The sequence below is a fragment of the Dermacentor albipictus genome, chromosome 6 (genome assembly GCF_038994185.2).
Source record: "Dermacentor albipictus isolate Rhodes 1998 colony chromosome 6, USDA_Dalb.pri_finalv2, whole genome shotgun sequence".
NCBI lineage: Eukaryota > Metazoa > Arthropoda > Arachnida > Ixodida > Ixodidae > Dermacentor > Dermacentor albipictus.
In genome coordinates, this window is record NC_091826.1 from 11,512,501 (window position 1) to 11,526,864 (window position 14,364).

Below are 14,364 nucleotides of genomic sequence, written 5' to 3' on the forward strand. Positions count from 1 at the left end.
AGTTCTGATTTTTGCAGCTAACTTATACTTAAATGGCAGAGAAGTACGAGTCCTTATAGACACTAAGGAAAAAGCTATTATCCACTCAGTTTGACAATATTAAGAAAAGAATGACCTTTTCAAAGCTTAGTTTCAATATAAATTAGTTAAACAGAGGAAAAAAGAACAGGGAAAAGCTGAGGAGAGGTGAAGGTTGATATCACAAATCCGGCGTCCGCGAGCAACCTAGCTCAAGAAAAAAAGAACTCACCCAGAGAGATGAATTTGGTAATTTTCACACAATCCGACAGCTCCTCAGTGAATACGGGCCCAGAACGATAAAAACGTAATCACAAAATACTTGACGAAAAAAAAACAATTGAATGGAGCCCGCTATACCTTCACGTCGGGTCGCTCTCTGCACTTTACGTCCCGTTGAAGAAAAAAACTTCTTTGCTCCAAGCCGCTTTGTCACTTGTAACGTTGAAGTGAGCCTTCTGAGAAAAAAAAGACGATTTTCTTTTCGATCTCAACGCCGCGTAAATTATATTAACTAGCGCATACAAACACATCTTACCAAGAAAATAACGGAATTCGGAAACGTAGTGTATATGGCAAAAAAGGAATGCCAACAAATGTTGCCACAAAATTTAAAGAAATAGAAATAAAGGAATAGGAAAAGGTGCACGTGTTTTCAGCTGTTGAGGAAAGCGCTTAATCGTAAGAATGCAAGGAAACGGGGAAGTGAAAACAAGAATGGTAAAAAAGCAGTAAGGCAAACGCAATCTGGGTTATTCACTAAATCAGCAGGCTTTCAGCAATTGTTGCGGCTGTCAATTCATCTACTGTAGCAGAGCTCGCTTATTCCACCGGCTACCATCGATTCCACCAACTTTGTGCAAAACTCCTGCAATCGTGTGCAACTTTATGTAACGATTATTACGACGACCCAACGACTACGACAACGGCTCAGCACTGATGGTAAAAATGACAGAAGTCTGAGCAAGCATTTGTTATAGGTATTCATGATGCACAAAGGCAGGCGTATCACAGACACGAGGAGAACGAGGGGGACGTCGTTTGTGTTATCCTCGCTCTCCTTGTGACCGTGTTTTGCACGCCTGACTTTCTTCACGAAACAGTAACGACAGCGACGACAGCATGACGATGCCACTTAATTTGCTCAAGTGCTGGACAACAGCCCGATACACTCTAAGAAAAGTTCACACCCTTTGGAGTGTGTATTTGCCACACAACAATAATCGTCATCTGTCTTGTCTGCATTTTCTTTCTTTAACGCGGCGAGCCCGGTACTTTCCAGTAACGAACGGCATGCGCGTTATCAGCATGACGTATCATTCCCGACAGGAAAGTAACGAGCGCAGCGTTTTCAAGAAAGGAAATGCAGGCAAGACAGATGACGATTATTGTTGTGTGGCAAATATACACTCCAAAGGGTGTAAACTTTTCTTAGAGGGCGTATATAAGCGACACGAATTTCTCGCCTTTCGTTTTTATTTCATAAGCCTGTATCATCACACTACTCTACATCCGAAATTCATGTCTCACCGTACTGATCACCAGCATAAAGTTAGAATTGGTGCATGTAACACGACATATTTTTACATTCATTTTTACCATGTACGTCGAAAGATAGGAATCAACTTACCTCTAATATTGTTTCCATTAATAACAATGATAATTTTAGAAAAACACTGGCTAACGCTGTATAACAGCAAACATATTTGTTCGAACTACTGTTGGTTGTTTTCTTGTTTAATGTTACTTATATGTACCATGTTCTATTACTGTATGTATCATATTTTCAGCTAAAATTGTTTACTTAGTAAATATTGCGTATAAGCTCATAATATATTTCCTCCTTATTTCTTATATAACCCACTCCCCTCTCTAATGCCGAAAGGTCCTGAGGGTAAATAAATAAATAAAATAAATAAGCATTGGTTCACGTATACGATTCACTACTGCAATTTCTACACAATAAAGCCTCCACGCTTTTATTTAAACATGTAGGAAGTATGGTCTGTTGGTGATTGATGACTATGGGTACCGCGTGAAGCAGACAGGGTGGTCATAAGTAGATGCACAGAAGTTGATATGTGGGAAGTTTTATGTTGGACAGACAGGCCGCGCGGCGCCAACAATAAGTTGATGGAACATGGCTATAATGCCAAACGCACACTAGAAAGTTCGCTAGCTGTCCACATTAGGTCGCGCAACGGCTCCTCCATTCTTAAGAAGTGCTCTCTTGTGAGCAAGCACAGGGATCGCCTAACACGTCAGATTATTGAAGCTGAGAAAAGTGCGAAGATGGGCGATACCTGCGTGAGGCAATCCGTCGATAGCCTTGTCGACAAAGCTCTCTCCCATCCCCTCAGCTGCTAGCTCACTGCTGCGGCACCTCCCCTACATGCTCCCTATGCGGCGACCCTCATGCCACCCTCTCCCACATCCTTTTTGGCTGCCCTGCTGATCATCCCCCACAAGGACAGCCCGTCATCTCAAGCTGGGAGGACTGGGAGGTCCGGCTCTCGTCTGAGGACCCGACATCACAGCTTGCTGCGGTGGCTCGGGCTGCCGACCTCATGAACAAAAGGAGCATGAGCGTCTCGACGTACTGTGGGACCGTGCGGTGGTCCAGGCACCCAAAGGAGTCCAAGCTCACTTGCTACTAATAAAGTTTTTCTGTCTGTCTGTGTTATCGACAAAAGAGCTAAATTCCTTACGAAAAAAAGTTTCCGCATATATGACATGCTATAGATTAGTTATTTCATAGGACAGGCTTGGGAGACATTCCCTGTTGTTTAACCTTTGCGTGATTCTACGCCACGATTGTGCTAATGTGGCGTGATTATGTAGGTTTGTATATTCTACGCGCCATTTATCGAATAAACTTTGCTCAGAGAAAGTGCTGTGTGTATCTTCTTGTGTGCGCGCTGTCTACGTCGCGTTGTACCCGTAGTCAGACATATACGTCGAAGGGCAAGCTGCGCTAAATGCCGCGCTGGTGAACGTTGTCCGATTGATTGATTGATTGATTGACTAATTAATTAATTAATTAATTAATTAATTAAATAATTAATTAATTAATTAATTAATAATTAATTAAGGTTGATTGATTGATTGATTGATTGATTGATTGATTGATTGATTGATTGATTGATTGATTGATTGATTGATTGATTGATTGATTGATTGATTGATTGATTGATTGTATTTACCGTTTCAAAACAACGTATGTGCTGTGAATATGAAAGACGCCAAAGAGAGGAGAGCTCCAGATTCATATCGACCAAACAGCGTCTTTCCGAAAATTGCCTCCTAACTGAAAATGCAAAAGGTTATTTTATTATTGTTTTTTTGCATTCGACACCTGCAGGATAAATAATCGATGGTAAACCGACTTGGTGTAACCTTTAAAACACCGCACAAGCAGACACAAAGACAGCAAAGAAATAAGTGAGGGGACAGGCGCTGCAGGACACAAATGAGCAGGCAGCGATCGAACCCTCAGCCTCGTCGACACCAGCAGCATGCCGAGGCCACAGAGTCACGAGCGAGAGCATCGTTCATTCGTCGCTCCGAGCGAGGAGCATAAAACACCACGAGCAATGGCTTATTCCCGCTTGTTTAAGGGACCAGCTCTTCGTCACCACAGCCGGTGCGACAACGACGTTTTCCTCACCGGAAAGACACGGCCGATCCAACCAGGCGGTGTATGCATAGGCAACTGCGTAAGCACGCTGACATCACAGTTTGCCATCGTCCAACAACGCTAGCCGGTTCGTGTATGGGAACGATCGCTCCGCAGGAAAAGCACCGACAGCGCAGCGCAGCCACCGGGAACTCGCGGAAGACGCCGTGGTGCCGGCAGAATGGCGGTAAGCCCCGAGTACGGTGCGAAACCGTTTCGATTTCTATTTCTCTGGTTCCTGTAAAAGTTGGCGAGCAATCAAAATGATAGCGAAGACGGCATGCGTGACGCGATAGTCGAATAGCACATCAACAATTCGTTGAGCTTTATGCTTCATCTACCGCGGCGGCTTAGTGGATGATAATCGCGCGCTGAAAGCTGGTTCTGTTGATGCGGCAAGCATTATCCGGTAGGGGAGGAATGCAAGAACTATCATATACTTAGATTCAGGCGTGCATTCAGGAAACCACGCAAGTGGTCGAAACTAAATCGGAGACTACTAGTAACACTGCGACAAATTCTGCTCTCAGACGTCGAATCCTATACCAATAAACCGCTTTCCAAGGTTGCCCAGTGCGCTGTCACGCTGGTTGTGCCGGATTCCGAATTAATTTTGTTTTAACCAGCCGTGTTTATTCTTTGACATGTCTAAATCTAAGTATATAGCCTGAAAAACTAAAGCCGCCATTGATCGGGGATTGAAACCACGAACTTGTGCTTAGCCAATCTACAGCCACCGCAGCAGATCAGACGCGAGCGCGTTGTCTCGCTAACGACATCGCTAAAAGAAGCTTCGCTTTAAAACAAGTACACGGGAAGGTTGGGACGTAAGGCGTGCCTGTCTGTCTCTTTTTCGTCTTTTGTTCTTGCATTTGCTCTCTCTGTGGAGTCTGACCTACAGGGAGTAACAAGGTTTCAACCCGCAGTTTGCGTCACTCCGTTCAAGGTGAGACAAACGGCGTCTCACTTTGCTAGTGAAGTCGTTTTCGGTGATCAGTTCGACATCCCGTTATATAGGTTTACGCTAATGAATGAGTCAGCATACCAGCTAATGAGGGGGTATTTACGTTGAAAGCTTGCACAGGAAACAGAAAGTAATGAAAGCAGGGAACGCCTGTGCTAACTTTTTGTCAAGAAGTTTTGACTCCGCCAAGGCCTTGAAGAAAACAAGCCCTCTTGTGGAAACGTTGGTATTGGGCAGAGGCGGGTCTCGATCCTTTCTATCTTATGTGGAAACGACCGTAAATGAAGGACATTTAGTCATTTTACAAAAATAACGGCTACGCCTTTTGAAGTGAAAATGAGAAAGAATTAAAAAATAATGGTAAAAGGTAAAAAAGAATACGTGGCTCACATGTGACGTCAAGAACGCCACGTTGTAGCGCACCATTCACAGCTTCATCACCACTGTTGGAGATAAAACGAATGGGATAAAGGCGCCGGTTTTCACTATGCTATCGGTCGTCCAACATAGGGGCTGCGACAACGTCACTGCTCCTTATGTGTAATGCCACTCACAGTGCGCGCCGTAGGAGTGTAAGCGTAAGACGCCGTTGTCGCACGCTTTGCGTTGCTGCAGTAACGACAGAGGCCCAACATTTCATCCTGCACGGTTGGTAGCATAGATGGTTTTTAGCCGGCATGGGCATGTTTTAGCGCTGCCGTATTAGTATGCCATCCGACAAGGAACCACAAACAGCAGAGCTCTATTAACAACACGCAGACACAAGCACCTCGCGTGAAAGGAGTAGGAGGAAAGTCGGACTGCTTCACTTTTTGTTCACTACATAATCTTCGGGAACAGCTCACATTTATATATTGCACTATCTTCGGGATCGGCACAGGAAAAGGGCTGGGATATCAGATACCCATAAGTAAAGATGGGGGTAACTCGTCAAGAAAGACATATTTAAATAAAATAATAAGAAATCGGCTGGGCTGTATCAGGAACGCAGTCGCAGGGGGTACGTGAAATGTCTTGTGCGTGCTGCAGATGGTGTATGGGCCCTAGGGTAGAAATGACGCAACCAAATACACATGTTACATTTATTTATGCATTAGAAAGCTTACACGCCTAACTTACGTTACCGCTCGTGGTGGTTTTGCGGTCTTACTCTGCAATCCTGCTCACTTGCTGTTAGTAGTGGGCCCGTTTGTTTTGCAGAGGGTGTTTGGCCACTGTAGGGTAAAGAAATGACCCCCTTACGGATGGCGCCCGAGACTGTCCTGCACCACTCGAGCCCGCCGCACTCGTAGACAGATGGGCCTCCTGTGCTTGCGCTCCCTACGGAGAGGGGCACGCTAAGCTGTGGTCAAAGGGGTTGGATATCCACCTGCCTTGCTTCCCGAGTCTCCTTACGACATTTCTTGTGCATATGTGTAAGAATGCTGAGGCACCATATCCAAAGAAGCTTGAAATTGTCTGCAACGAATTTCGCATTAGTAGGTTTTGCAAGTCCTGACGAGCACCAGTGTGATTTTGATGAAGCACGCCGATTATGGTATAGCGAGCCCTGTCGAACGCGACCAATCCTGCTCGGATGGGCAGACGCACTGCCTAGCTATACGCACCAGTGGCGTAGCCAGAAATTTTGTTCGGGGGGGGCTACGCCACTGGCCCAATATATATATATATATATATAGCTGCACGTTGCAGCTCCGCCTCCTCCTTAAGAGGAAGCTTTAGCTCGGGTGCTCCTATTTAAGTACATGTAGAAGGGGAATTCGTTTTTCCCTGCAACCACTTCACCAAATTTGAGGAGATTTGTTGCATGTAAAAGAAAAAGTTTAATTCTAGTGACTACTGGTTTCGAATTTTTCATTTAGGTGGTCAATTATTTATTAACAATCGGCCAAAATTGAAGATCTTCAGAAAACGAAACTATCAAGTTTAAAACTCCGTCACTCAACAATGAAAAATGATATCACAATTCTGTGAATTGGATCTCATAGTACATCTACAGCGGACAAAATAGATATGCTACACATGAATCTCAAAAAAAATTAGTATTGTGTAAATACGGCTTTTGCAGAACCCTTGTACACAACGTAACCAATTCACGTAAGATACAAATTGACATAACAAACTTGTCCGCTTTGACTGTTATAATAAATGCCGTTTACAGAACCACAATATCTGTTCTTCATGCATAGCTATTAGTTTGTAAACGTCGTGCTTCTATTTTTTGAAACTTTCGAATTTTTCAAAATATTTTAAACAAAATTCAGGCCCTAAATCGAAGTTCTGTTTCCAACAGACACTAGGATTTCACTTTCTCTCTCAAATGCAACCGATTTCAATAAAAGCGATTAGCAGGATAATCTCAGAAAAGCGTTTCTGCGTTTTACAAGTATTTGAATAGGCCGCGTCGGATTGGGCCCGAGCTAAAGCTTCCTCTTAAACAATTTATCGTGGGATCAAATACATGAATAATAACTGCATTGTCATTGCCAAAGATGCTGCAAAAGAATTCTTGAAAGGTACGCATTGTAAATACATGTAAAACATGTATTTTTTTAATAAAATATTATACTCGTATGTGCCAAAAATTGTGCCCAACATAACTGACGTCAATGCTTCTATGTTTTTTGTCTATTTATTAAGTAAAGAAAATATCACACGACCTTTAGAACTATATCAGTTCGAGACCAGGAAAACAGTGCATGCCGCTGATATGAAAAATTAAAAGGCGATGAACTGAACAAGTTGATGACAAATATGTTAATGAAACTTTGTCATTCAAGAACCGTGCTTACATTCTTGTATATATGCAATGGCCAGTGAAAAATCTCAGTGACGTTGTCGTTTGTGCCAATGTATTACGCAGGAGTAGCTGTCCCTTGTCGTGTATCGTGAGTAATTGCACCGAAGTTATAGTCGCGACAGAGAGCACGTATAAAAAGCAATTCTGCAAGATATATGAGGGCAAGTCAAATGAATGAGCCAACGGGGTACTTTATTTAAAGGTAGTCTTCATGAGAATTTAGACATTTGTAATATTGACTAGCGAGTCGCGTGATTCCCGTCTTATAAAACTCCTTGCTTTGCTGCTTCAAAAAGTCTGTATCTGGTTCCCTTGAGCTGTTTTTTCGGTTTGCCCCAATATGTAGAAGTCGCAAGGTGACAGGTCTGAGCTGTATGGCGGATGTTGCAGCGTTTCCCACTTGAACTTTGCCAGTTTTGTATTAACCACATAAGCGACGTGGGGAGAGGCATTGTCGAGGAACAGGATGACCCCATTCGTCAATTTTCCGCGTTGTTCGTTCTTGATTGCGACACGTTGCTATTCTGGCGTTTCACAATATCGGAAACAATTGATAGCCTCTCAAAATTTTGCAAATTCTATCAGTAATGGACCCTGTCGATCGAAAAAAAAAGTCAACAACACTTTTCCAGCGGAAATGATGGCCTTTACGTTCTTTGGGCGTGGTAAATTCGAATGTTTCCACTGTAAGCTTTGCCGTCGTGTTTCAGGCTCGTATAGTAGTGGCACCAAGGTTCGTCCCCGATCACAGTTGCAAACAAGAAGTCGTCATGCTCATTGTGATACCCGATCAGATGAGTCAAGGCAGCGCGAAACTTCTCCGTCTTCTCGCGATGGATCAAAATCTTGGGGATCCGTTGCGCACCAAAGAGCCGATAACCGAGAAGCTCATGAATTATGGCGTGAACCGAACCGTGACTGATGTTCAGACGGTCTGCCAGTTCATCGATGCTTATCCTCCGTTCTTGTTTCAGCAGGTCATGAACCTTTGAAATTGTGTGTGTGTGTGTGTGTGGGGAGGGGGGGGGGGTGATTGCACGATGGTTTTGGCCCGGTCTCGGAATGCCTTTGCAACGTCCTCTGAACCGTTTGCTCCAACGCTTCACAGTGGTCAATGAAATGAAGTGTTCAACGTAGACGGCAGTCATATGGTGATTAATTTCTGTTTTGGAAACACCTTCAGCTGTCAAAAACTTCGCGGCACCGAGCTGTTCAACTTTTGAAGTGTCCTTTATGTGACGCAACCATATTCAACCCAGTGTATGAGAGCATTAAAGAACATGTCATTAAAGAACGTGTCACTTTTGTAAATGAGACATGCCGTTCTCCTACGCGCATGCCTCGCAGATAATGAACCGAACCATTATTGCGCGGTTAGGGTAGGCTCACTTTCATTTGACTCGCCCTCGTACATTAGAAATGCAAAGATACAAAGGGATATACAAATGCGAAAATACGGCTTGATAAAGGACAAAAAGTGTCATTGGAAACAAAGTTCACTGCATGTATACACAAAACCTCGCAACAAGATATTTAGGTATACGTATAAGTCTCCAATCAGTCTATGTATGTAAGAAGAAGTAACTGTATATAATGCGTCAAAAAAGGCAAATAAACATGTTGCACAATCATAGATTCACAGAATCCTAGATTCCGCACCCATTCCATTCACTCCCCCCGATGTATTGCGCGCGACGGAAGGCGGCGCGCTTGCTCCCCGCTTTTCTCCTTTGCGCACACAAGACTGAGCCACCATCGTCGGCTCACCCATTCCACCTCCCCTCCTAGGCTTTCACTCGCACATACAGCATGCAGCGCGTGGTCACGATGTTATCACCCTTGGACTTTATACGAAACATGAGGGCGACGGCGATGGCAGGAATGCGCCTGGAGTGTCCATATAATTGCTTTCGCAATAATATAATAAACGTATCCGGCAACTGAAGCGTCCCGTCGCCCATTACTTTCCGCAAAAGAAGTATCAAAATCGAACTTTCACCATGCGACAATTCGCTGCGCCGCAATAATGTATTTTTTTCTGTGAGGCGGAGGCACCGAAATGAAAAAAAAAAAACGCATAGGAAAGTATGTTGGCCAGAATCGAATGCCTACTTCGGGCACCTAATGGGGCTACGGAAGGAATACCGAAGAAAACATGAGACGCTTGGTCCACTGAGAACCATACGCATACTGCTCAGTATCCTACAGCGGCGAAACAAGACTTTCCGGAAAGGTTCCGCTCAAGGAATGCGGTGCAATCCTTCGAGTCCCCACAGTGATGGCGGCGAGCGACCATTTTTTCTTTCTCGTCTGCTAGCCAGAAGGCGTCCAAAACTCTGTCAGGTGAAAATCCACTCGGCCAGAGCAAACCGAACGCGCACCGAAGTGCATCGCAGGGTGGTCGGGGCCATACGAGAAAAACGTATGCGCTCTGGCTGGCTCTGGCAGCCCGCGGGTAGGGTAGCGAGAACAAAAAAAAAAATTGAAGAGGCTCAATGTGTCCTTGCGAATAAAAGTCAAAGTAGGAAAAATAAATAAGAACGTAGTAACTTTGGCTGGCTTTAGTGTCTTGACATGGATGTTCTGGCGTAGGTTAAAAAAAATGTTGATATATTTTTATGTGACATGACGGCACAAATGAACCACCCCAACACTTCGTCTCATTGGACATCGCTGCCTGTTTTGTCAACTCGTCTGCTAGTGTGTTGATTTGGCTTGTCTCGTTGTATGTTCCGATGTAAGACTTTAGAAAAGTCAATAGACCTTTGGCGTCATATGTTTATAACAACACTAAACCCACAAAGTTCCGCAATTGAAAATCTAAAGCACAACTTTGGAAATGTCAATGCACCTTTCACATCAAGAGCTTATGAGATTTATACCCATAAAGTTTCGCACTTGATATCCATGCGCTCCATAGATTCCGTGGCCTCAGTAAGATGACGCGGCGAGCCCGCTCACCATCAAAGCGCCCTTGAAACTTTTTGCTCGGATGGGGCTGCTTGGCGTTATGTGACTCCCGGTGTATGGGCGTTGCCACGAAATCCAGCCCGAGTTTGCAATCTTCGCGGTTAAATGTCTTTTCGAGCGTCAAAAAGACATTCTAGACAAAATCCAGAGTGATTTCCGGCGCCGGGAGTCGCTTTGGTCGGCGGTGCATGGACAGCACGAAAAAATTTCGGGGGGGGCTGAAGCCCCATAAGCCCCCCCCCCTGGCTACGCCCCTGATACGCACCTCTGAACGCCTCCCGATAGGATAAATTTAGCTCCGATTGCGTCATGCGTGGTGCGATACAGGAGTGGTGGAGTAATGGCTGCTCTCATATACACAACAATGCCAAATTAAGACACGTAGACGGTATGGTTGGAAAGATAGAAGCGATAATAGTATAACGTGTTTTCGTCACATACAGCTTTAACAAGCGACGCCCTGTGACCGATTTTAAGAACAGTTTACGTCAACACAGGCATGGCAGAGTCGTCAACTTGAACGTACATATGTGAACTTCAGTAACGCCTTCGTCGCCTTCTGGTGTTGCGCAAGTTAGCTATCATTTGTATTAGCTATCAGCGTAGGTATCAGTAGGCGCACGCAACTCAATGAGTATTTTACGCGGTTTTTCCATATTTTTTGGATATCGTTGTGGGCGGCGAAAACATAATGGGTGGGGTGTCATTCATTTTTTTTATTTACAGACCATATTTCTTTCTTTTCTTCTCGTGTATTTTTTTTTTTTGCATCGCAAGTCCTGCTACACGCACCTGCCATGATTTTTTTTTTTCACTCGTTCTTATTGTTACTTTTTCGTCACTCCATTTCCGGCGATTGTGCACGCGTGCATTTCACTCATGCTCCCCTGACCTGCTGAAGTTTCCTTTCAGTGTGCAGTTAGCGACCTCTAGAGCGACAAAGAGTGCCGGTGTGTTTTGTACATGCGCAAAACTGAAAGCAAAAGCGGCGCGACCCGAATGAAACCGGACGTCGCCGCAACCAAATACGCTACCAGCACGTCACGTCCATCCGAGTATAGTATGATGCGGCGTGGTGGAGGCTGGTGGATACGTTTAGCCCCGTCATGCAGGAGCCGAATCAACAATCGTATTAGTCCGTGTACGACGGCCTGCTTCGTACCGCGATGCTGCTTGGCGTACCACTGAGGCCGTATGCGCAAAAGACTCTCACGCTAGAATTATTCGTTAGATTAAATTCGAGCCAATCTTGATGCTAGGCATATTAGTGAAGGCTGTCGGCCAATGACAAATAACATTTGCGAACTAAAGGTTTTGCGAATTCGGCCGCTGTTTTCCACAAAAAGGATTTCACAGTAAGGTTTCACAAAAAAAGAATCGTCTTAAATCTGCTCGCCGCTGCAGTCAGTCTAGCTTCCACAAGGGTCATGGGAAGCGTATGTATGGATTGAAATAGACTGACCGAGGACGCACCTGTGATGTCTCATATTGTTTTTTGGTGCAATGAACTCTTGTGCCACCCAGTTATATTACATTAAATAAATTAGAGCACACTAATCTTCACACGGGAGAAAAATAACTTCGAGTCAAGAACGAACATAAACAAAAAGAAGATACGAATGGGAACTAATTCACGGTTATTAGGCAGTGGAGCTTCTCCCCGTATTTGTGATGTTAAGTTACCAGTCACAGTACGAAAGGACTGTTTCTTCTCATGGTCTGAAAGTTTATTTCAATAAATAACTGTAGAAATTACTACCACAACGAAAGAAAACGCCCCGGGTAAATGAAAGGGCAGAGTAGAAAAGAGGAACCTCACCAGGAGCGGCAACCTACAACAAGTGAATGTAGAACAAAAAAAAGAAAAGAAGACGAAGAAAGATGCTAGAGTGAAATTTATCATGTCGATATGAAAACCTACCTCTTCAAGTTAACTCCCTTAGTATTTGCTTGTTGCTTAGTGGCTGTGGTATTGGGCCGTTGAGCACCAGGTCACGGGATCGAATCCCGGCCATGGCGGCCGCATTTCGATGGCGGCGAAATCCGAAAACACCCGTGTGCTTAGATTTAGATGCACGCTAAAGAACCCCAGGTGGTCTAAACTTCCGGAGTCCTCCACTACGGCGTGCCTCATAATCAGAAAGTGGTTTTGGCACGTAAAACCCCGTAATTTAATTTTTTTAGTATTTGCTTGCGTTAGATATATCGCCATACTGATCACTCCCGCAACGAGCACGCACAGCAGGTCCTAAAAGGGTAACCCTACCTGCACACTAACAAAAAACACTCGATATCGATTGCTCACTACATCACTCGCTGTAAATAAGTAAATAACTAAATAAATAAATAAATAATAGGAGTCACGTTTACAGAGTAATTTTTAACAAGCACTCTGAAGGCTTTGTTGCCAGAACTCTGGAGCCAAAGAGAAAGAAACAAAAACAATAAACTGTGCCTTGCACCACGCAAAAATGGCCGCACGGGCAGGGTCACTCGCGCTTCGGAATCGCTGCCTGGAACTGTTCGGGCAATGCGGAGCGTTGATTCTTTTTTGTGTGCTTTAACGACATTCATATATACATTGCGAAAGGAAACAGCCCCTCTGAATGTACCTGAAACATATGTAACGAGCAGTAAGAGGCTGCCGCTGGCTCTTGCCATAGATGCAGTCAGCGTCAAAAGTTCACGGAGCACATGGTCTATGAAAACGTTGAATTTCAGAGCATTTTGTGACAGTAGACAAAAAGAAGTTCGAAGGCGATTCAACCTCTAATTGAAGCCGATCAAAATTAATATCTGGCTGAGCGAGTTTGGAGAGCAAATGGGGCATTGCCACTGCCCACGACACTGTCGCGTTAATGAGGCTAGTGGAAGGGGAGCGTCGGACTGCCTAAATTATTTTTACGGTGCTATGTTCGATATCAGCCCCCATTTTTAGTCTGCACTACCTTTGGGATCGACCCACACTTTTGGAATGCACTATACCTTCGAAAACGGCTCAAGTACTTACACTACGCTACCTTCGGGATCGGCACATACTCCTAGACTGCACTGTTTTCTGGGTCGGCCCAAGAAAAGACTATAAACCCAGATACATGACACAGAGAAGTGGGTGTTCGCTAAGCAAGACGTTGACTTACTGAAAGAGACACTAATGCGCAGCAACAGCCGGCCTCGATCGCCAGGATAAACCCAGCTCTGTTGCAACACACCACCACGACTACCACAAGACATTGTCTTCCAAAAAAACCGCGTAATACTACATTGTTTACGATAAACTAGTACAGGCAGGAAATCCGAATACTAGGCTACAAGCCAGGCCTACGGAAATGTCTTGCTTCCTGTCTCAGATCCTGCGGTCTGCAAACTTTTGATGCCAACTGTACTCCTTGCGGAAGCTTATAGATTGTATAATTTATGCCCACGTTTTTCGAGTATGCTTGAACGCGACCTAAATATATGGCTATGACAGAAAAATGTTGTGTGTTCAGAAAAATGTGTAATAATTCAGGGCAAGAAAACGCATCAACGCCGTCACATAATGGGAAAAGTTCGTTCTAGCGTACGATCGATCTTTCTGTTAACTCAAAGCGCGGCCTCTCTGAAACACCATGAACTTCTTACTTTTGATTTGAATCATCTTTCCATGATAGACAGGTAAAACCTGCCACATTAAAGAACATTCGGAATTTGGTGCAAGGCTCGATACGGCTGTCATGAAAGAAGTTTACGAGAAGAAAAAAATCGGGCAGAACTCATCTACAATGAACCTACTCATCTACACTTCTGGAGCTCCCCAAGATAGATGGTTCAAGCCCGTGTGCGGGTATACAGGGCTAGACATTTCAATCACGAGCACTATGTATAAATTCAAACTGTCAAACGCGACATACAGCTAGACATCCCCTCCCTGCATGTGAGTACTTTTTCAGCATT